At 50.4% G+C, this 23463-nt stretch overlaps 1 protein-coding gene across 3 annotated transcripts in view; it reads right to left on the bottom strand.

Annotated features, from left to right (window-relative positions):
• LOC115650588 (NACHT, LRR and PYD domains-containing protein 3-like) overlaps positions 1-9203 on the bottom strand; it is a 156291-nt gene extending 147088 nt beyond the window's left edge. For all 3 annotated transcript variants that reach the window (XM_030560767.1, XM_030560766.1, XM_030560768.1), the window contains exon 1: positions 9125-9203. The gene's annotated coding sequence lies outside the window, so the exon portion shown is untranslated. The remainder of the gene's footprint in view (positions 1-9124) is intronic.
• Positions 9204-23463: the final 14260 nt, after the last annotated feature.

The following is a 23463-nucleotide window of genomic DNA, read 5'->3' as shown; positions in this document are numbered from 1 at the left end:
TCTGTTAATGGTCCTTCTTACTAATTATGTTTTTGTCCCTGCCCAGAAAAAGAAATTGATATATATCTGAGTTCAGCATTTATTTTGGCATAGATTCCTGCATCCCTGAAGGCTGTGGAAGGGCACCAAGGGGTTGTAGCACAATGGGAGGTATATGGAAGTTTCCATCCCAAGGCACATGGGTTGGAATTTGGGGACAGCTGACTGAACCAGGATGCCCCCACCCACCACACTTTGTATCCAGAGATGAATTGTTTTTCTGCCCATTCTCTGTTTCACTCGCTGGCCTTCTCATTCACTTCCAGCTGCAATAACATGAGGCAGAAACCACTCAGAGTCTAGTGATTCCATTTGTGAAGGAAGAAGGCTTTCACTCAGAGTGCCTAGTGCCAGCGTCCCCAGTGGTGACAGCAGAAGCAGAATTGCTAACCTCAAGAGATCAGAAATAATTAGACTTTTAAAAGACATTATGTTATTTGGTCTGTCATTGGATTTCTGAACTCCCCCTGCCCACCCCCCAGTGTGTGCGAGAGATAATTAGTGCTGCCCAATCTCCCAGGCTGGGGTGAGGGACATGGTCCAAGAGCTCTTCACCCACCCCTGTCCCTTCCTAGGCCAGATGCTCCCGGGAGGGAGGGGGCAGGAGTAGACGTGCCATCCGTCCCAGCTCCATTGCTCCCAGCCCTACACTGCTGCGTTCTTCCTGCTCCCCCTGCTCTTATGAGAATGGCTTCCAGTTACTGAAGGGAGGGGCTGGGAGTGGAGAGAGCTTTTCCAAAGCAGCTCTGATTGGCTGACTGCTCCACTTGCTGGCCTTTTGGGGCAGAGCAACCAATCACTGGGGGCTCTCTCCATGGCAGAACTCTGCTGAAAGGGCTGTCACCTGTCCTCCTTGGCAGGCTGGGGCTTCCCTCCTCATGACAAGCAGGGGTATCACCAGGGGACCCTAATTTCCCTTGGAAGCTGCTCAGGGGTCCCCTCTCCCCCTCAGAAAAGATTTAATAACTAAGAAAAGAAATGACAGAGTTATTTACAGGCTATAGCTTATAGGCCTGTTTGTTGGCCTCAGAATGTCCTTGCTGAGGTGTGGGCAGGGAGCAGGGACATTGTCTGTTGCTTCTGCTTGGCCAGATGGGATTGCTAGTATAATTGGAAGAGATAAGAGATGGAGCTGAAGTGTTACAGGTTATGGTGGGAGTGTAAAATATGAGCATAAACTGGAAAGCTACCTGGCTCCTCTCTAGAGCCAAGCCAAACACCCAGTTAGGAGGAGCCTAAAGGAGGAGAGGGGAGGCATAAGAAACACTAAAAGTCAAAGTAAAGCCTGGACTTGGCCTAAGCACAACTTCACTCCTCACCCCTCCCATGGGATACAAAAGGGATACAGAGACTCAAGATCCTCCAAAACAGAACATGACCATAAGTTGTAAGGGGTGGACTAGGGGCATGCACTGCAGGTGTATATGGGCTTGTTAAGAATGGGGGAGAGATGGCTGCCAAGGTAGGCAAAGTATTCTACACTTTCCAGTTCTTCTTTGTTAATGTAGATCTTCCTTGCTGAGTCTGGTGATTGACCGGGAACTGGCTGGTGGAAAACTTTTGTTTTGCTGATGTTCAGAGTTAGTCCTAGGCTTTTGTAAGCTTCAGAGAAGCAATTAAGAGCTATTTGTAGGTCCTCCTTGAATGAGTGACTACAGCACAGTCATCTGCATACTGGAGTTTAGTTAGTGTTGCCAATGTTACTTTAGTTCTGACACGGAGACAAGAGAGGTTGAAGAGGTTGCTGTCAGTCTGATATTTGATGCCAATGCCCTGTGGTAGACAGTCTTGTATTAATATTTTCATAGCTGCTAAGAAAACGGAGTAAAGGGTGGGTGTCAGTACACAGCCTTGTTTTATACCAGTTTGGTGACAAAGGGCTCACAGGTAAAGCCATTGCACTGGATAGAGGCAGTCATCTGACATGGAGGAGTCTAACAATGGTGATAAATTTGCTTGGACAGTCAAGCTTTGATCTGACTTTCCACAGAGACTCATGGTTGACAGAGTCTAAGGCTTTGGTCAGATCAATAAAGGCCATGTACAGCTCCTGGTATTGTTCTTGACATTTTTCCTGGATCTGCCTGACTGCAAAAATCATGTCGGTGATGCCTCACAATGGTCTGAAGCCACACTGGGACTCTGGAAGTAGTTCCTCTGCAAGGGAGATTAGGCAAATTTAGTAAGATTCTAGCAAGAATATTCCCAGCAATGGAGAGGAGGGCAATAGTTGCCACAGTCGACTCAGTCCTGTTCCCTTTTTTGAAAACGGTGATGGTGTCAGCATTATGTAAATCAACTGTGATTTCTTCAGTGCACCAAATTTTAAGCAGCAGCAAATTAAGCTTGTTAGTCAATGTTTCTCCCCCTGCATTCAGTACTTCAGAAGGTATGCCATCAGGACCTGGTGCTTTATTGTCCTTCATTTGTTTAATTTCTTTGCAGATCTCGTCAGGTGTCTGCGGGTTGACAAGAGTTTCCCAGATTGGCTGCTGAGGAATTGAGTCCATGGTGTGGTAAGATTTAGAAGCTTTTGCTAGTGTTCTTTCCAGTGCTCTTTGATGGATTCATTATCTTTAAGAAGGGTACTATCATCTTCGGATCTCAGAGGTGTGAGGCCGCATGAGCGTGGTCCATACAAGGTATTTGTCTCACAAAAAAAGCTCCGCCTATCATGTCTGTCAGCAAACATTTGGATTTCTTTTGCTTTGTCCTCCCACCATTTGTTTTTGATTTCTTGGATCCTCCTTTGAATTTCAGCTTTGAGCTGGTGGAAAGACTCTGCTTCTGACTTGATAGTGGTTGGTTTTTTGCCAGTCACAGAAAACTTTCCTCTTCTGGTTCAAAAGGGCTGTAATCTCAATGTTGTTATTGTCAAACCAGTCCTGATGGTGGCAGGTAGCAAGGCCAACAGATTTCACGCAAGCCTTGTAGATGGTCTGTTTTAGCGTTTACCATTCTTCTTCAACATTTCTGTTGTCATTTCCAGGTATGCATATGGCCAGTGTTTCACTGAGGAGTATTTGGAAGTTCTCTTGGTGCAATGAGGATTGAAGTCTTTGGATATTGTAACGCCATCTGTGTGATTTGGATTGTTTTCAAAGTTTCAGTGCAATCCTGATGGACATGACTGACCTTGCCAAGCAGTGGTCAGTCCAGCAATCATTGGTTCCTCTCATGACAGGGGTGATAGGGACATCTCTTAGATCCTGTATTCTGACAATTACATAGTCTGAAGGTGCCACTGTTTTGAGTAGGGATGTCGCTATGTCATTTTGTACTTGTTGTTTTGTTGGAAGATTCTGTTTGTGATCAAAAGGTCGTATTCTGCACATTTGCTGAGTAGAAGGATGCCATTGGAATTGGTCTTGCCCACTCCTTCCTTCCCAGTGGTACTACTCCATACATTAGAAACTCGGCCAACTCTTGCATTAAAGGCTCCTAAAAGGATTATCTTATCTGTTTTTGGAATGGATGAAAAATTGTATCAAGGTCAGTGTAGAAGGATTCTTTCTGTTCTTCTTCAGCATTAAGTGTTGGTACATATGCACTGATAACAGTGGCAAATAACTTATTGACCATTTGGATGCAGAGGGTTGCAAGGGGCTCATTGGTGCTGATGGAGAGCTCAGTCATGCAGTTGACTAGAAAGTTCTTGATTACGAAGCCATCACTGTGTATTTGCCTAACGCTTGCTGGTTTTCCTTTCAAAAAGAAAATGTAACCACCACTCTCTTCCCTCAAGTGACCTTCATCTGCATGTCTTGTTTCACTGAGAATGGCAATGTCAATGTTGTACCTTGAGAGTTCTTGGGCAACAATTGCTGTTCTGCGTTCTCCAGACGGCATTGCTCTTAGGGTCTTAAGTATACGCAAGCTTCTCCACTGCGTCAAGGTGTCAGCCCAAGGAGAAGAACTGTGGTATATAGGAGCAGACTAATACCCCTGTGATGGTATACCCCATAAGGCTTCATGGGAATATGCTTATGAATGTTTATATGATATAACTAGAATATGTTTTATGCTACACATGCCATGCATATCTCTGTAAAGATTATGATCTAGTGAATCTGTTAATCCTATTTGTATGCATGTATCATTTGTATATTCGAAGTTATGAATATTGGTTGTGTACTGGCTTGATTTTTAAATAGCCTTTGTAAAGCATTTGTCCAGCTTCTTGCGAAAGGAATGTGCAAAGTAAGGGCCCAGTCAAGAAACACTTAAGGGACAATGAATCTTGGAAGGCTCCAATCCACATAAGAAGTCTACATGAGGACTTTCAAGGTAGCAGGTAAGCAATGGCTGCTGCCTCTAAAAATGGAGTCATGCATGGACATGTGACCTGCCCACGTGACTCCAAAACTCCATTGTGGAGCTGGACTTTGCATAGGAGAGAGGAGGGGGTCTCCACCCACAAGAGAAAGTCTATTTAAACCCCTGGGAGACCCCTCCAGTTTGTCTTCAGCTGGCTAAAGAGATAGCCTCTCCACTTCCCAGGATACCTGTCAGAAACTGGAAGAAAGGACAGTAACTACAAGGGATGTGAGTGATTGCCTGACCAAAACTGAAGGAGACTAGTCTGTAAATGGAAGCTTACTGGGTGAGGTTTTTAATCTGTATTCAGTTTTCTTAGACATAGACTTGCGTGCCTGCAGCGAGGCGGTGTGGCTCCCCTCCCCCTCAGGGAGGGTCGAGCCCAGTCAGTCATCCACGGGGGCAGGGCCGCTGAGCGGAAGTCCCGCCCCTCAAAGGGTCAGGCGGCGACCCGGAAGAATAAAAGCCGGGCCTTAGCCTTCAGTTGCGGCTCGGCCTTCGGCAGGAGCAGACGTGCCTGCTGCTGCTCATGCCTGGGAGGCTGCCCGAGCCAGAGGCCGAGACCAGGAGCCACCAGAGCTGCCGCGCCCCTACTACGACGAGGAGCCGCCAGAGCTGCCTCGCCCCTACTACGATGAGGAGCCGCCAGAGCTGCCTCGCCTCTACTACGATGAGGAGCCGCCAGAACTGCCTCGCCCCTACTGCGACCCCGAGGAGCCCCCGAACCAGGCGTGGCCCGACTTCCCCAAAACCCTACTGGACCTGCCACCCAGCCCGGATTGGGAGGAACCGATGGTCCTGGACGTCTCCGGAACAGAGGCCACGGACCAGGTAGAAATAGAGGGGGAATTAGGAAGTAGCCCGGGGGCAGCTGACTCCAGTCAGGCTGCAGAGCTACCGTTGCCCATGTCAGTGTGTTGTGGCAGGACCCCACTGACCACCAGTAGCGGTGACAACCGCTACCAGGGCCCCGGGCTGGAACGCAGAGGAGTGGGTGGGCCTGCGTTCCCCCTGCCACTCGTAACCGGGTGGCAGATTCCCCCTCTTCCCAGTCGGAGAGGCCGGTAACTGTTTAACTGTGCTTGGTGCCCCGCCCGAACCAAGGGCTGGGCCCCTTTTGGACTTTGTCACTGCTCTGCCCTGCTCCAAAGGCCAGAGCTGTTTAACTGTGTTTGGTGCCCCGCCCGAACCAAGGGCTGGGCCTCTTTTGACTTTGCCACTGCTCTGCCCTGCCCCAAAGGGACAGAGCTACTTGTAATTGCGTGTTTGGTGCTCTGCCCTGCTCCAAAGGGCCAGAGCTACATAGAACTGTGTTTGGTGGCCCCCCCGAACCAAGGGCTGGACCCCCTTTGACTTTGTCACTGCTCTGACCTGCCGAAAGGCCAGAGCAGACTGTAATTGCAGGGAAGATAGCGAGGCCGGTGTGGCTCCCCTCCCCCTCAGGGAGGGTCGAGCCCCGGCGGAACCCGTCTACAGTGCCCTATTTTATTTTGCTTGGTAATTCACTTTGTTCTGTCTGTTACTACTTGGAATGACTTAAATCCTACTTTCTGTATTTAATAAAATCACTTTTTACTTATTAACCCAGAGTATGTATTAATGCTGGGGGGCGGGGGGCAAAGAGCTGTGCATATCTATCAGTGTTATAGAGGGCAAACAATGTATGAGTATGCCCTGTATAAATTTTATACAGGGAGTTGGGCATCTGAAAAGTTGCAGCGCTGGTGAGGGAGTTACAGCGCTGCAACTTTGAAGGTGTACACATCTGCAGGGCACCACCAGCGCTGCAACTCCCTGTTTGCAGCGCTGGCCGTACTCCCGTTTTGTCTCGGGTGTAGAGGATCCAGCGCTGGTGATCCAGCGCTGGTAATCCAATGTAGACAGTTACCAGCGCTTTTCTTGACCTCCGTGGAAGGAGGAAGCCTCTGGTAATCAAGCTGGTTTCCTTTCCCGGTTTGCTCTCTCGGTCCCGGAGCCACCCAGCAAACCGCAGGGAAGGAGACCTGCTTGCTCGGGGTTCCGGGACCGAGAGAGCAAACCGGGAACGCCGCGGTTTGCTCTCTCGGTCCCGGAGCCACCCAGCAAACCGCAGGGAAGGAGACCTGCTTGCTCGGGGTTCCGGGACCGAGAGAGCAAACCGGGAAAGGAAACCAGCTTCGCCGCGGTTTGCTCTCTCGGTCCCGGAACCCCGAGCAAGCAGGTCTCCTTCCCTGCGGTTTGCTGGGTGGCTCCGGGAACGCGAGAGCAAACCGCGGCGTTCCCGGTTTGCTCTCTCGGTCCCGGAACCCCGAGCAAGCAGGTCTCCTTCCCTGCGGTTTGCTGGGTGGCTCCGGGACCGAGAGAGCAAACCGCGGCGTTCCCGGTTTGCTCTCTCGGTCCCGGAACCCCGAGCAAGCAGGTCTCCTTCCCTGCGGTTTGCTGGGTGGCTCCGGGACCGAGAGAGCAAACCGCGGCGTTCCCGGTTTGCTCTCTCGGTCCCGGAACCCCGAGCAAGCAGGTCTCCTTCCCTGCGGTTTGCTGGGTGGCTCCGGGACCGAGAGAGCAAACCGCGGCGAAGCTGGTTTCCTTTCCCGGTTTGCTCTCTCGTCCCGGAACCCCCCTTGAAGCCGCCCAACAGCGCTGCAGTGTGGCCACATCTAACACCACTTGCAGCGCTGGTTGCTGTAAGTGTGACCACTCTGCAGCGCTGGCCCTATACAGCTGTACTAATACAGCTGTAACAACCAGCGCTGCAAAATTTTAGATGTAGACATGGCCTCATAAAGACAGGAACACATCTGTAAGCTGCTTTCAGTTAAGTCTGCAGCTTTGGGGCACACAGTTCAGACCCTGAGTCTGTGTTTGGAGCAGACTGGCATGTCTGGCTTAGCAAGACAGGGTGCTGGAGTCCCAATCTGGCAGGGAAAGCAGGGGCAGAAGTAATCTTGGCACATCAGTTGGCAGTTCCCAAGGGGGTTTCTGTGATCCAGCCCATCACAACACCTTTAAGTAGTTTGTGAGCTGTCTAGTGGCGATCGCTGTTCTGTTTTAGAAGCCATCAGAAACTAGTCAGAGGAGCAGTGTGTATTAAACTAGGCCTTGTATGTCTGTATATAGTCAAAAAACATGCTTATTTGGGAGCTATTGAAATGGATCTTTAAGGGCCCATGGTTTGGCAGGCCTTTTCACCAGTACCAGTGAAAAGTCAAAATCCCTTATCTGCAATACAGAGCAGTTTATTTGAGAGAGAATTATACAAGCAGTACAGACTTATACAAAATACATTCCCCCATAGTTAGCCTCTCTCCCACAAACATACACCCTCAGTAACTACGCTGGCCTAACGCAGTATCCTGATTGGCAAACATGGCAGATAGCCACCAGCTTTACAGATGGCTTCTCTTTTCTTCTCTTCTCTTCTCTGTCACCTGGTTTGTCTCAGATTCCCTCATAGCAAGTCTTTAGCTGCCTTGAGACCCTCTGGTTTCACGTCCTACTTGAACCCACAAAGTAGAGTCTCAGCTACTCTGTCTAAAACAGCATTACAAGCCTCTAATTAATAGTTCCCCTTCTTCCTTTGTGTAACAAGGTTGCACTCACTGCAGTGGCACTTCCTGCTGGTCAGTCTGTAAATTAGCTCATTTCCAGAGCTGGAGCGCCCTCCTCTGGTGGTGTCTCACCTGCTGTTACCTAACCTTTCTGTCTCTACCATGCCAGGGCCTGCATCTCTCCTAGACCATGGCGCCCCTTCCCCTGGGTATTGCCCCATAGGATAATCCAGGCAGCACCCATGGAACAGAGCCTACTGCTCCCCCCGCCTAGGCGCCGGATCTGCTGGCAGCTGGCCGCTTCTGACAGGCTGGGTGCAACAGGCAAGGAGTCAGGCAGGGAGCCTGCCTGAGTGCCATTGACCCAGAGGCACCCCAGGTAAGCCCCACCCCAACCTCCAGTCCCCCTGTGCACCCCAAATCCCTTATCTCCAGCCCCACCCCAGAGCTCGCATCCCCAGCTGGAACCCTCATCTCCTCCCACACATCAAATCCTTGCCCCAGCCCAGACTCTCCCACACCCTAAACCCCTCATTCCTGGCCCCACCCTGGACCCCACATTGCCATTTAGAGCCCTCACTCCCACCCACCTCCTGGCCTAGGGCGTTTGGTTTTGTGCCAATAGAAAGTTGGCAACCCTCTGAACCATACAAAGCTGTACTGAGTTGAGTCACAGGAACACAGAGTGTGATGCACTTATGGTGAGACAGGGAGAGGCCAGACAGAACTTGGGAGCCAGCTTTCTTTCTCTGCCTCTGTTTTCTAACTATTTAGACCGGGGTAGGCAACTTATGGCACGCATGTTGAAGGCGGCATGCGAGCTGATTTTCAGTGGCACTCACGCTGCTCGGGTCCTGGCCACCGGTCTGGGGGGCTCTGCATTTTAATTTAATTTTAAATGAAGCTTCTTAAACATTTTAAAAACCTTGTTTACTTTACATACAACAATAGTTTAGTTATATATTATAGACTTATAGAAAGAGACCTTCTAAAAATGTTAAAATGTATTACTGGTATGCAAAACCTTAAATCAGAATGAATAAATGAAGAGTTGGCATAGCACTTCTGAAAGGTTGCCGACCCCTAATTTAGACCCACAAATAGAGATAAGATCCCAGCACCCAAAACCAGTAGTGGTGGCTTTCTCTCACCCCACCTGCAGAGTCTGCACTGAGTGAGGAAAACTCACCTGTGAAAGGGAAATTCAGAGCAACCCACTCAGAGTATTAACCTTCACTCACCTCAGTGCTGCCCTATCCTTCAAGGATTCAGATAAGCCTGGCTGTTACACAGGAGCACAGATGGGGAGGGACACAAGGCACTTCCCCTGCAATTTGCACAACTTCTTTTGCGTTTTAAAGAGTGGCTTCTGCTTTTTTGTGTTTTGGGTTGGGTTTCCCCCCTGCCCCACCAGCGAGTTGCACAATTCTCTTTTCTGGGTGAGAACACACAACTGAAACACAAGCTTGAAAGGCTGCTTCCTTTCCATGTTGATTTTCCCTTTCACCTTTTGGGTGGCTCGACTCAGCTGCATGTGTTCTTGGTGCTTGCTGGCTCCCTGCCTTGCTTTTAATTCAGCCACCCCAGCACGTGGCGCTAGGGGTGTGTGTATGGGGGGGTTATGAAGGAGGAGAACTGGAGGGCACCACCACTTTTAGCAGCAGCCCATGATTTGCCTGCCTTCAACTGTGTACGGCCAGGCACAATTGCAGTCCCTGCAGAGATTGCTCCCTCCAGGTCACCCCATGGAGGGGAGAAGGCAGGAGAGGTGGGAAAGTGACACCAGCCTGCAGAGAGAGACTGGCACACCTAGAGGGGGCAGCAGGTGCTGTGCTCCTTCTGCAAACCCAGAATTCCTCCCTGACCTTGCCTTTGACCACCCCCAGCATGGGACTGTACAGACACATGGGGAGAGTAGGTAGCAGCAGAGGTACATGACGCATCACAGGTACATGAGAACTGTGGGTCAGAGCCACATGGAGATGGCAGATGGGAGGACTGACGGGTAAAAGGTGCACACCACACAGAGGGGGGTCGGGGGTTGAGAGTCCCTGGAAAGATTCTGGGGGCCTCACTGGCAAAGTCCAGCCCACACCAGTGGGGGTGGAGCGGGGAGCTAGGAGCTCACGGAAAGTGGGGATGTGGGTGATGGGACTTGGCGGGAACCAGGCTGAGGGACCCCTTGATTGGGGCATATAGAGGAGCACTGGAGTGAGGAATTTTCTGGCCAGAGACAAGGGAATCAGGCATAAAACTTGGGAGACCAGATACTGGTGGAAGCCTGTGGGCTGCCTGGAGGACTAGATCTGTGGCAGTTTCTTGTCCAGGAAACTGGGAGATGGGGGTAGAGGTGGGAACCAGGGGCTGGGTACTCACAGGGAAGGATAAGACCTGTACTAAACACATGAAAACCCCTCCTTCTCCAGGGTCAGGCCTTTGGCTGTGCTATCCCGCTCTGGTGTAGTTTGGGGGTTGGTTCGGTGGAGCTATGGAGGCAGCTGCTGAGCTGCACCTGGAGGTGATGGGACATGTGCACAAGATGAATGGGGATGATGTGTATCAGGTGACGTGTGCATGAAACAAGTTGGGCGATGTGTGCGCTGAATGGAGCATGAATGGGTGTGTGCAGGTGGCACAGATGGCTATAAAATGGCTGGGGTGGGTATGCACAGTGATTAGCTCTGTCTGTGTCCAGAATGTGTGTGTGGAGGTAGGTGATGCAGTAAGTGGTGTCTGGAGAGTTTGTGTGTAATGAGCGTGTGTGTGGAAGAACAGGACGGAATGAAAGTGGGTGTGCAATGAATGCTCAGTTGGATGGATGGAAGGAATGCGCTAAGTAAGTGTAAGTAGGGCAAACAGGCAATATGTCAATCTATGCAGATGTATGCAAATATTCATTTTTGTTTGCTAATGTTGGCAGGTCAACAGACTATCTGAGCAACTCAACATTTTTAACATATTTCTCCTCTCAACCCCCCTTTGAGGTAGGGCAGTGCTGTTATCCTGTTTTACAGATGGGGAAACTGAGGTACAGGGCAACTAAGTGACTTGCCCAAGATCATACAGGGAGTCTCTCACAGAGAAGAGAATTGAAACCAGGCACCCAATGTCCAGGCCAGAGCGCTGATCCTGCACCATCCTCCATTCGTTAAAGCTAATTTAAGTTAAACTTGTGCAACTTCCCCATAGAGATGACCACAGAAATTGCACCATCATGATTCTCCAGCAGGTTTAAGACAAGAAATGCAGAAGTGCAAACAGAAGCTCCTTTGTGGAGCAGAAGGGGCCAAAGATCTGGGCCCTACAGCCAATCCCCTCCCGCACACCCCTCTGTTCCTTCCCAGTGTCTGCAGTAGCAGTGGGGACTTGTAATCCCTGAACCTATGGAATGTGAAGAGTAGCACAAGGGGTGAGAGGGATCTATTGGCTGCATGTGAAATTGTCCCAAAGATTTCCCAATACAAATGCTGAATAAATCTGAATAAATCAACATGTCTCTAAGCAAAAGCTTTCATTCCCTGGCCACAGCCATGGGGAAGTCCTCTGGATCTGCACCACTGCAGCACTCAGTTTAGCCTGCAGAGACCTTGCCTGCTTTTTACAAGCATTGGTTGGGATTTGAGGGGCCTCACTGTACCATCTGAGAACCTGTTCAGCTGCTTTGTGACTCTCCCCACCTACTGGCTCCCCACCTACTGTTTGCACAAGGCCTCAGTGATTGTCACATGCTGCCTCCAATCAAACGCGGTCTTGGGTGACCCTCCACATTGCACAAAGGCAAAGAGATCCCCATGGCCATGGATTAATTACAAAAAAGGCAGCCAGGGACAAGAGCATGAAAAAGGAAACAGAGCTCACTGGGGGGCATCTGGAGATGGACAGCCATGGAGCTGGGCACACACTAAATCCTTTACAAAATGCAGCTTGGGTCTCATCTTCTGTAGTGCCCCGTGCTCTTTGGCTGCAGTTTGGAAGAGGAGCCCTCACCTCACCCCTCCTGAATCCATAGAACACAGAGCACCCTGGGGATGTTCTAACAGCCAGAGAATGAACTATCACACTCCCAACTCACTCTGGCTTCTGCTCAGAGTATGAAGAAAAAGCCATCTCCAGACTAAGCACCAAGCTAGCCCAGTCCCAGCCCCAGAAAACAATGATGCTGGTAGGATGTGGAGGTTTCTCTGCAGGTTTCCCATGGGCTTTGGATCAGGCCTATAAAACCCATGTCTGTCCCACCAAAGTCAATGGGAGTTTTGCAGTTGACTCCAATGGCAGCAGTATTGGGCCTATAGAATGGGGGAAATTTCCCAGTAAGGTTTAATATGCTCTTCTTACCAGCTTTGCTCAGACACAGCTGTCTGGATATGGGGCTGTGCAGGGGAGACTCACCCAGAGTGTGTTAGGGGCAAATTCTACCTTGAGTTACCCCTATGCAGCCCCTTTGACTTCTGCAGGAACCACCCTGTGCTACCAGGAAGATCCTGGGTCTTGTCCACATGTAACTTCCATGGTTCAGTGGAGCAGCATGGATGTAACTGAGAGAAGAATTTGGCCCTTGTGGCCCAGCATCCTATTGGGTCCATCCTAGTTCTGGAAGAGAGGAATTACCATATAAACCAATCCAGGTTTAGCAGGACAAACTACTGCACGGCCTGCTTCCATCGCTATATACTGTGATGGGGCAAGGCCAGATAGCTACAGTAAAGTAGTAAGGAACAGGTATGTTAGCCCCAGGCTAACCAAATCCCTAGTACCATGGTAACCAAATGGCAGTTGCTTCAGGTTAATCAAGACACCTGGGGCCAATTAAGATCTTTCTAGAAGGCAGTGGAGATAGCTACATTGATTGGGCCACATGAAGCCAATCAAGGGCTGGCTGGAACTAGTTAAAAGCCTCCTAGTTAGTCAGTGAGATTCGTGTGTGAGGAGCTGGAAGCAAGAGGTGCAAGGAGCTGAGAGTAAACTGCTGGAGGATTGAGGAGTACAAGTGTTATCAGACACCAGGAGGAAGGTCCTGTGGTGAGGATAAAGAAAGTGTTTGGAGGAGGCCATGGGGAAGTAGCCCAGGGAGTTGTAGCTGTCATGTAGCTGTTACAGGAGGCACTGTAGACAGCTGCAATCCACAGGGCCCTGGGCTGGAACCTGGAGTAGATGGCGGGCCTCGGTTCCCCCCAAATCTCCCAACTCCTGATCAGACATAGGAGGAGTTGACCCAGACTATGGGCTCCACAAGAGGGGAAGATCACTGAGTTGAGCAAATCTGCCAATAAGCGCAGGACCCACCAAGGTAGTGGAGGAACTTTGTTACAATACACATACAGTGCCAATTCATAACTCCTGAGTAAAGTTGCCCTCAGTATGGAAAGGAGCAAATGTACATTCCCTCAGAAAGCAAAAACATTTTTAACTCAGAAGGAAGATGCTCTTCTCATCCCCAGGAGAGATGAAGAGCATTTGGAAGAAAGCAGATGACTCCTCTGCACTCTCCTTACTAGTCACTCCTCAGCCAGGCTTTACTAATCTCTCCAAGCGCCTGGCAGCAGACAGAGCCTGTCAAAATCCACCTCCGTATGCCTGAGAAGCTCAGATTTTATATCCAATAGCTTCTCCAATATTCCTGGGACTCTCCCTGAAACATCTCACCTTCTACGACTTCAAGAAGAGATCTCTGTAAGCCCGAAAGCTTGTCTCTCACCACCAGAACTTGGTCCAATAAAAGATATTACCTCACCCACCCTATATCACCCTTCTATAGTTGTGACACACTGTACCTCAAAATAACACTCTGTAACCCCCATATTCACCACTTGTGTATGGTCATGATATTTTGTACTCAGCTTGTCTTGAGAGGCATCACTTAAAAAGTCATGATTTGCTGAAACTCATTGTCCTGTTTAAATGTGTGTATCATCATGTATATGAAGTTATGCGATTTTACTACATGTGTGTTACTGAGGCCTGTTCCGAGCCCATGGTCTAACTGCTTAGCAATAACAGAGACCATAAACAAAAGACCTGCATGTCATCCGCAGAGACACATTGGACTGTATGTATACAGAAAGTGAAAGCAAGATTTTACCATTCATATGAAGGATACTTGACAGCTCATTCAGATAGTGGGGTTGCCTAGCCCCATGGCACACATGGACTTTCCCAGTCTGAGGAGATGAGTATAAATAAGAGACGGTGACATCATCATTTCATCTACCTCTCCTCCCCCATCTGTACACAAGGAAGCAAGATTGTCTGGAAGAAAAAGAAATCTTCATTGAGACAATGGGAAGGGCTGGTCATAACTAGAAGGCATTCCAGTTAGCATGAACTGCTGTGAAGTTGTGGGTGAGAGAGAGAAAGCTTTTTGGTTTTAGAATTATTACCTTCGTAAATTTAGGATTTAGGTTGTGGTTTTATCTTTTATTTCCTTTTTGTAACCAATTCTGATCTTCCTTGCCACTACCACTTAATCACTTAAAATTTATCTTTCTATGGGAACAAATCTGTTTTATATTTCATGTAAACCCATCGGGTTTTGGTTGAAGTGTCTAGGGAATCTACTCAGATTACACAGACTGGTACATATCCATTTCTCTTTGATGGAATGCCGGACTTTATCAGTTGGTGCTGCTTAGTGAGTTACTGAACGGTACAACATGGTACATTTCCGGAGTGCAAGGCTGGGACTAGGGATATGCAGGTTGCCGTATATGTAATTCAAGAGTGGCTGGGCAATGCACCTGGTAAGTCTGGGGGACTTGCATGATGGAGGCTGGGGTGATTGGCAGAGTGGCAGCTCACACAGCAAAGCGAGGCATTCTCCAGACTGGAGAATTAACGGGGCACAGCTATCCTACAATCCAGATTGTACACTGGGGGACATCACAATAGTCACCCTTGAAAAGTAGTTTAGGACTCCTCCAAAGTCCCCTTTTCAATTATGGGGTGACAAGAGCTGCACCATAGGCAAGCCTCTGTTTCTGTTTACAGCTAATTTTTCCAAGTGCTTTAAAATCCATGTGCATTGTCAGATTGGCCTGAAAACTGCTAGCCCTGTTGAAGACCCAGAGTGGCGTTTGTGGTTGAATCTTGGGCTCCTTTAGTCAAGAGGTTTTCAGGCTACAGTCCCCCACTTTGCCTAGCCATCCACAACAAATGTCCTGCTTTTAAAATCTCTCTTTTCTTCTACTACTCATTAGCACAGAGCTAGGGAAAGCCCCATAGTCTCCTGCCTCCTTGCTGAGGCTAAACTCAAGCCCATAGTCTGTGTGTTTGGGGATATTTCAACCTGTGTGTAATGTAGTCTGCAGATGTGTTATATCTGAGTGAGCAAGTCAAAGGTTCTGGGGTGGGTGTGTTCACTTGTAACTGCCGGATTAGCTGTGCATCAGGCCTAACCACAGTAGCAGCATCTGTCCTGTTAGCTCTTTCCCATCCCCCTGACCTGTGCCTTTGTTTTCCATTCCCACCTGAGGCTTCAGAGTCCTTTATTGCCCCCCACACCACTTGCTGAAAAATCTGGGCACCCATAGAGAACAGAAAACAAACAAACCTTCTCCCAGCTGCCCAAACTGTCCTTTTCCCTGCACAGGCTTCCAAAAGCATTGTAGTAGCTCTTCCCAACTTGCTATTACAAGAAGAAAAGATGCTGGACTTCTTAAGTAACAAACACCGTGTTGTAGGGTTGCTAGCCTATCTCCAAGTGCCCTAGCACTTGGTGGAATCTCCATCCTTAGAGGTTTTTAAGGCCCAGCTTGACAAAGCCCTGGCTGGGATGATTTAGTTGGGGATGGTCCTGCTTTGAGCAGTGGCGTGGACTGGATGACCTGCTGATGTCTCTTCCAACACTGATATTCTATGATTCTATGTGTGCTTCTGATGATAAGACTCACTACATAAAGATTCCCTCGTCTCCACCTCTGTACAATGCTGTGCGTAACTTGGGTTCCTACTATCATTATAGTGTTGACCATAATGAATAAGAAATGGGAATAATGAAATGAATGCCTGGGAACTATCCTTGAGGACTCCCCTAGCCCCGAGGAATGGGAGAATTCTTGTGCATTAGCACAAACTATGGCAAGAAATACAAACTCTAAAGGGCAACATTAGTTCTTGATTCATGATCTTTATGGGCTTCCAGCAAAACTGACACATAAATGGTACGTCCAGGATAAAAGAACTGTTGGAAATGAATGCAAAAAATGCCACTTTAATAGCTTTGGAACTATGTAAAATAATAAAGCCCCTTGTAAATATACAAATAATAGTGAATGAGGGATGGTTCTTGAGTTTCCCACCTGCACTGACAGAGACTGAGAAGGGAGGTTACAGGCCCCTCTGTCTCATGATCTCACATCTCTCCCTCCACTGGGCCCTGACCCCCTTCTTCCCTCCTGCTCATTCCCCCCACAAACCAGCTACCACCTCCAAGGTCAGCCCAGTAGTGGAGCAAATGACAATCACTACCCAGCTCCCCTACCACAGACCCTCAAATATGTTGACAAAGTCCCTGGTAATGGTGCGGTTGATCTTAGAAGGGGCAGGTGTTGCCCACCCTGCAACTGCTGTCCTGGCTAGCAGTAGGGCAGCTAGGACACAGCCATGTTGGTGCAGGGGTTGGCACCCACCAGCTGCATCAAATCTCTATGACCAGATCAGGTTTTATGTTTTTCACAGCATCCAGCTCTGGCCGGGTTTTGTTGTTTACACTGCGATAGTCCAACCTGAAGGGGAAATGAGGAAAGAAAACAAGGTGTTAATTCTCTCTCAGACATGACGCCTGAGCCCACAGTCCCTCTGAGGCCCAGCGCACTGCCCACCACTGGCTTTAGTATTATTACTCCTTGTATTGTGGTGGTGCCTAGGAGCCCCCATCATGGGCCAGGACCCCATTGTGCTGGGTGCTGCACAACCACAGAACACAAAGATGGACCCTGCCCCAAAGAGCTCACAGTCCCAGCTGCCTGCCAGAGCCCCTGGATCCATGTCACTGTCGCTCCCCTGCCTGCTGAGCTCACTGCCAGCAGATGCTTTTCACCAGGGGAAGAGGAGAAGCAGCCCTGGTGCAGTCTGTAGCCTGGTCTGCTCCCCCCACACCCCACTCACCCTGTGAGCTCGGGGCAGGGACAGCAATGTCTTTTCTGCACGTAAAGGGCTGGATTGTGAAGCCCTTGCTCAGGATATGGAGCACTTACTGACATGGACAGTCCCACTGATCGCTGTGGGGCTATTCAGCACTCACAAGCAGCAGGGGCTGCAAAATCCATGGAAGCAGCATGATCTCAACTCTCATTGCTGCAGGGGCTCCTCACACCCCGTCTCCACAGGGCTTTGATAACATAGCTCTAGAAGGGGGTGAGGTTTCAGCAGCTGTTGTGGGGCTGCAGACTTGTTTAACTCTGGTAAGCCAAGAGCCAGCTCTGGCCAAGGCCACAGGTATTAGCTAAGAACTGACAAACTCAAAGCTGGAAACCAAACCTGCTCACCTGTATGTTTATTTTGAAGAAAACTGGTACTAGCCTTATAAGAATATATTTAGTTTTTACACTCCTTGAAACGCTTGTCAGTTGCTGCCTGCATTGATTCCCTGGCAATGTCTGTATTCCAGGCTATAAAGAAATATGTAGCTTTGCTTTATAACTCAGGGGCACTGGAATGGGAGGGGAGGGCCAGGGGGCCATCGCCCCATCACTTTTAAAAGTGGGAGAGCTTTGTCCTCCAACTTTTTACCAGCCCTAAGGGCAAGCGATGGGGAGGAGGGGGGTGGAGAGGAGCGTGCAGGGGGCAGAGCCTTGGGGAGAAGAGGCGGCGCAAGGGCAGAGCCTCAAGGAGAAAGTGTGGCATGGGGGAGCGGCCACAGTTCAGGCATTGGTGACCCCCCACCCCAACACACTTCTAGGGAGTTTCCAGCATTCCTGTTATAACTGTCAAAATGTTTGCTCTGAACTTGTGGACCCAGACATGGGAATCGACCCCCTCACCTCCCCTGTCAGGAGGCCTAGCAACAGTAAATGAGCCATTGAGGAACATCACAATACAAAGGATTGGTGAATGGCTCTATCACATCTTGGAAATGCTACAGGCAATGGAGCTCCTCTCATGGACTGGAAAGCCAAATGTAAAAAAATACTTAAGCTAATACTCTTCTTTGTGTCCTTTCATTCTTCCTTTCTTTTTCTCTTTCTGTTTGTCTCTCTTTTAGTCTTTATCCCAGGATTTATAGTGGCAAATTAGCTGAGTGAAGGAAGGTTCCTTAAAGTTCTCAGTTCTCCTTACTGAAGAAAATAACTTCATGTTCTAACACAACAATTCCCTGCTTTAGAGTGCACTAAAATACACCATATTATCCAACTTCTAAATAAGTAAACTACATCAATATAGCAGTGGGAGAAGAATGAGAGCTATTTCTTGGGTGTGATGCTGTATGATTAAAGATGACCATTTTTATCAATGATATTACCACTATTATAAAATGGCAACAAATTTTGTACCAAGTGTTTTCATGTAAGGTGTCAATGGAAAAGTTACAATCTATCAAGTATGATTATCCTGGTTAAATCCATGTATCATCTTTGTATCTAAAGTTATGAATATTGGCTATGATTTGTCTCTCAAACATATGTTTTGTTCCTGGATAACACCCCCCAGATAGATTTACATCACAGTGAGACACAGATTTACATCACAGCTGGACAGCTATGTGTTGATGGCCTAGTAAGGGCACTCCACTCTTACAATGGGCCACTGAAGGAATGTATCCCACCCAGACAGCTCTTCCTGCAGATGCCTCAGACAGCAAGGTGCCAATGCCTGCCCCTGTGATTCAGCAAACCAGGAAAAGACACGTGATGAGGACATGCGACCTACGACTTCATCTTTTACCAGTAACTTCCCATTCTCATGGCAGAGGTTATAAAAGGCATTTGACACATCTTCGTGTTGCTTCTTTTCTACTGCAATTCTGTGGACTATGGACTGAGGACCTTTCAATCTTTTGGAAGTTACCACAGAGCCTTTTGCAAGCCAGCAATCTATTCCATCACTGCTACACATCGGACTTTGCAATCATTTGTGTGTATGACATCTAGTAACCATTTTAACTCTACTCTTTTTTTTAATTAATAAATCTTTAGTTAGTTTTCTAAGGATTGGCTGACAGCAGGATATTTGGGTAAGATCTGAGATCCAGATTGTCCTGGGGGTGCGTTTTGGATCCTTTAGGACCTCACATATGGTGAATTAGGTTTTCAGTAAACCCTCACTATATTAGACCTGTTTGTCTGGATGGGAGCCAACGGCTGGAATGCCTAAAGGGGTCTGTCTTTGGCTTCTGGGTAACTAGTGCAGTCCTGCATAAGCTTTTTTATTATTATCTTGGTGAATCTAATTATAGAATAAACCACCAGTCTGGGGCATTATCAACCCTTGCAACCTGCCCTGAGTGTGGCATTCTCATACCGTGTGCTCCATCCCAGGCACTCAGTCACAGGGGGCATGGACGGTAACACTGTGATTCTAGTCAAAAGAACTCAATCATGGCACCATGTTAACAAACACAAATTAAAGGGACCCAGCTGTATCTTACCACAATTTCTGCAGTTTGCAGTCTGGGTGTTTCAGTCCCTCACACAGCAGCTGCACTCTGGAATCTTCCAGCGTTTCCTCCCTCAGGTCCAGCTCTGTCAGGGTCCAGCTGGTGCTGAGAGCGGAGGACAGCTCCCTGCATCACCCAGCTGTGAAATTGCAACCCCGCAATCTGTGGGAGTCAGAGGCCATGTCTACATCTAAAATTTTGCAGCGCTGGTTGTTACAGCTGTATTAGTACAGCTGTATAGGGCCAGCGCTGCAGAGTGGCCACACTTACAGCAACCAGCGCTGCAAGTGGTGTTAGATGTGGCCACACTGCAGCGCTGTTGGGCGGCTTCAAGGGGGGTTCCGGGACCGAGAGAGCAAACCGGGAAAGGAAACCAGCTTCGCCGCGGTTTGCTCTCTCGGTCCCGGAGCCACCCAGCAAACCGCAGGGAAGGAGACCTGCTTGCTCGGGGTTCCGGGACCGAGAGAGCAAACCGGGAACGCCGCGGTTTGCTCTCTCGGTCCCGGAGCCACCCAGCAAACCGCAGGGAAGGAGACCTGCTTGCTCGGGGTTCCGGGACCGAGAGAGCAAACCGGGAACGCCGCGGTTTGCTCTCTCGGTCCCGGAGCCAGCCAGCAAACCGCGGGGAAGGAGACCTGCTTGCTCGGGGTTCCGGGACCGAGAGAGCAAACCGGGAACGCCGCGGTTTGCTCTCTCGGTCCCGGAGCCAGCCAGCAAACCGCGGGGAAGGAGACCTGCTTGCTCGGGGTTCCGGGACCGAGAGAGCAAACCGGGAACGCCGCGGTTTGCTCTCTCGGTCCCGGAGCCAGCCAGCAAACCGCGGGGAAGGAGACCTGCTTGCTCGGGGTTCCGGGACCGAGAGAGCAAACCGGGAACGCCGCGGTTTGCTCTCTCGGTCCCGGAGCCAGCCAGCAAACCGCAGGGAAGGAGACCTGCTTGCTCGGGGTTCCGGGTTTGCTCTCTCGGTCCCGGAACCCCGAGCAAGCAGGTCTCCTTCCCCGCGGTTTGCTGGCTGGCTCCGGGACCGAGAGAGCAAACCGCGGCGTTCCCGGTTTGCTCTCTCGGTCCCGGAACCCCGAGCAAGCAGGTCTCCTTCCCCGCGGTTTGCTGGCTGGCTCCGGGACCGAGAGAGCAAACCGCGGCGTTCCCGGTTTGCTCTCTCGGTCCCGGAACCCCGAGCAAGCAGGTCTCCTTCCCCGCGGTTTGCTGGCTGGCTCCGGGACCGAGAGAGCAAACCGCGGCGTTCCCGGTTTGCTCTCTCGGTCCCGGAACCCCGAGCAAGCAGGTCTCCTTCCCTGCGGTTTGCTGGCTGGCTCCGGGACCGAGAGAGCAAACCGGGAAAGGAAACCAGCTTGATTACCAGAGGCTTCCTCCTTCCACGGAGGTCAAGAAAAGCGCTGGTGAGTGTCTACATTGCATTACCAGCGCTGGATCACCAGCGCTGGATCCTCTACACCCGAGACAAAACGGGAGTATGGCCAGCGCTGCAAACAGGGAGTTGCAGCGCTGGTGATGCCCTGCAGATGTGGACACTCTCAAAGTTGCAGCGCTGTAACTCCCTCACCAGCGCTGCAACTTTCTGATGTAGACAAGCCCAGAGATACAAAGAGGAAGCTGTGCTTATCTTTGCTCTCTTCACTGATGTCAGTGTTGTCTACAAAGAGTTTCTTTACTCTGGACATGCAGAGATACAATGCTCCCATTGGCATGAGAGCCCCTGGGGGTATTCCTTTGCTTGGGCATTTCTTCCCCCAGAAACTAGGAGTTCTTCTTCGAGTGCTTGCTCATATCCATTCCAGTAGGTGTGTGCGCACCGTGTGCACGTTCGTCGGAGACTTTTACCCTAGCAACACTCGGTGGGCCGGCAGGGCGCCCCCTGGAGTGGCGCTGCCATGGCGCCGGTTATATACCCCTGCCGGCCCGCCGCTCCTCAGTTCCTTCTTACCGCCAGTGTCTGTCGTTGGAACTGTGGAGCGCAGCTTGCTGTTCTCCACCTCCCTAGCGATTCACTCGTCTTCGCTTATATTGTATATAGTTCGATCTTTCAACTGTAGTTAGTTATTGTTATTTAGTAGTTTTGTTTGGTGTATTGTAGATAGTTTAACGGGATTGGGGGTTAGCCCCTTCCCCGACCCCGGTACCGGCCTCATGCCCGGCTCACCAGGCTTCAAACCATGCGCGGTCTGTCGTAGGCCGATGCCCACTGGTGACCCGCACGACGCCTGCCTTAAGTGCTTGGGCGAGGCTCATTTGACAGATAAGTGCCGTATCTGTAAGGCTTTTAAGCCCCGAACTAAAAAAGAGCGGGACATTCGCCTCAAGCAGTTATTGATGGAGGCAGCGCTGACTCCCCACTCCTCGGCACCGGCACCGAGAACAACTGCTTCGTTGGCACCGGAGCATACCTCTTCAGCGAAGACTCTGAGTCACCGACCTTCTCCGGCACCAGCTTCTGCCCAGCACCGCTCACTCTCACTTTTGAGCAAGAAGCGCAAGCCTCCTGCGGCTGCTATATCCTCACCGCAGTCAGAGTGCTTAGCCAGGCCGGACCGCCCGGCACTGCTGTCTGCCGCGGCACCGACTTCCACCACACCGTTGATTCCGGCCTCGGAAGAGCCATCGAGTCCGGTGCCTACCAGCTCCCTGACACGGGCCGTGGTTGAGCTTGTCGTGCCCTCCACTCTGGAGACGTTCTCCTCGGCACGGGACTTGATCACCTTAACGGAGCCTGAGCTGCCTCGACCTCCGGCACCGGCAGTGCGGGTCCCTCAATCCACAGGCAAGCCGGCACTTGTAAGACCTTCTTCGCCCGGTACCATGGGACTTCGTCGCTCTCGGTCCCGGTCCAGGTCCTGCAGACACTCACGGTCCCGCCATCGATCTTGGTCCCGCGGCCACTCGCAGTCAATCAGCTTAGGCGCCGCAAGCCTGGGAGGTGGGAGAAGTGAAGCAGCCAGGGCGTGCTTGGGGAGGAGGCGGGGCAGGGGGAGCTGGGACGGGGAATTCTCCTGCGTTCTGCCCCTGCCCCTGTCCCTTACTTGCTGCAGGAGGCCCTCCCTGCTCTCCCTTGCCCCAGCTCCCTCCGCCTAAATGCCAGCGGCAACCGGGACGGACGAAGATCTGGCTGCTGTGGTCACTGCCGAAGAAAATGGCGCCCCCCAAATCCCAGTGCCTAGGTCGCCTAAATGGTTGCACTGGCCCTGCCCAGCTCTTTTGTGGAAAACACATTAATATTTATTGTGCACAGCCTGTTTGGGAGAAGAGTGCAGTGTTTTAGTAACATCATCATGTGCTGCGTTTAGGCCCTAGAAGACACTGGGCTCTGTTCTCAGATGTACCAAATTCACTGAGCACTGCTGAGGAGACTTGGAGGTGAAGAAATTGGCTCTAAGCCACCTTTGTGCTCCCTTGATCCAGGGCCAGATGGGAGTCAAAGTGGCCTCTGGTCTAACTTAGAGAAGCCCTGAGGTTCCTGTAAGTTACCCCAGGGGCGTTGCCCTTGTGGAGCACCAGGCACTCTGCCCCGCCCCTGACATACACCTTCATGCTCCTCCACATCCCCTAGGCTGAGACAGGGGACACAGTGGGGGAGGATGGCATTGAGTTGACTTTACCTGCTTTGCACCACCCAAGGACGACCCTGTGTCAGGGTCCTCTTAGGGCAGTCACCCTGCGCTGCTGAACAGGGGCCGGGGGTGAAGCCCACTACATTATTCAATTGTTTAATTAGTAAAACGTATCTGCTTTAAACATCACTGGTCTGTGTTCTTTGCCATCAGTGGGGCTGGTCCATGTCTGGGTTCCACGCACTGAAGGATTGTGAACCTGGAAAGAAGAGTGTAACTCACAACACCACAATGTTAACAGGCACCAACTAATGGAAACCAGCCGTTACTTACTGCAGTTTCTGCAGTTTGCAGTGTGGATGTTTCAGTCCCTCACAGAGCAGCTGCACTCCGGAATCCCCCAGGTTGTTATCCTCTTTTTTTT

The sequence above is a fragment of the Gopherus evgoodei genome, chromosome 4 (assembly GCF_007399415.2).
Source record: "Gopherus evgoodei ecotype Sinaloan lineage chromosome 4, rGopEvg1_v1.p, whole genome shotgun sequence".
Taxonomy (NCBI): Eukaryota; Metazoa; Chordata; order Testudines; family Testudinidae; genus Gopherus; species Gopherus evgoodei.
The sequence above is the reverse complement of the archived record's forward strand: the minus strand, read 5'-3'. Positions and strand labels throughout refer to the sequence as shown.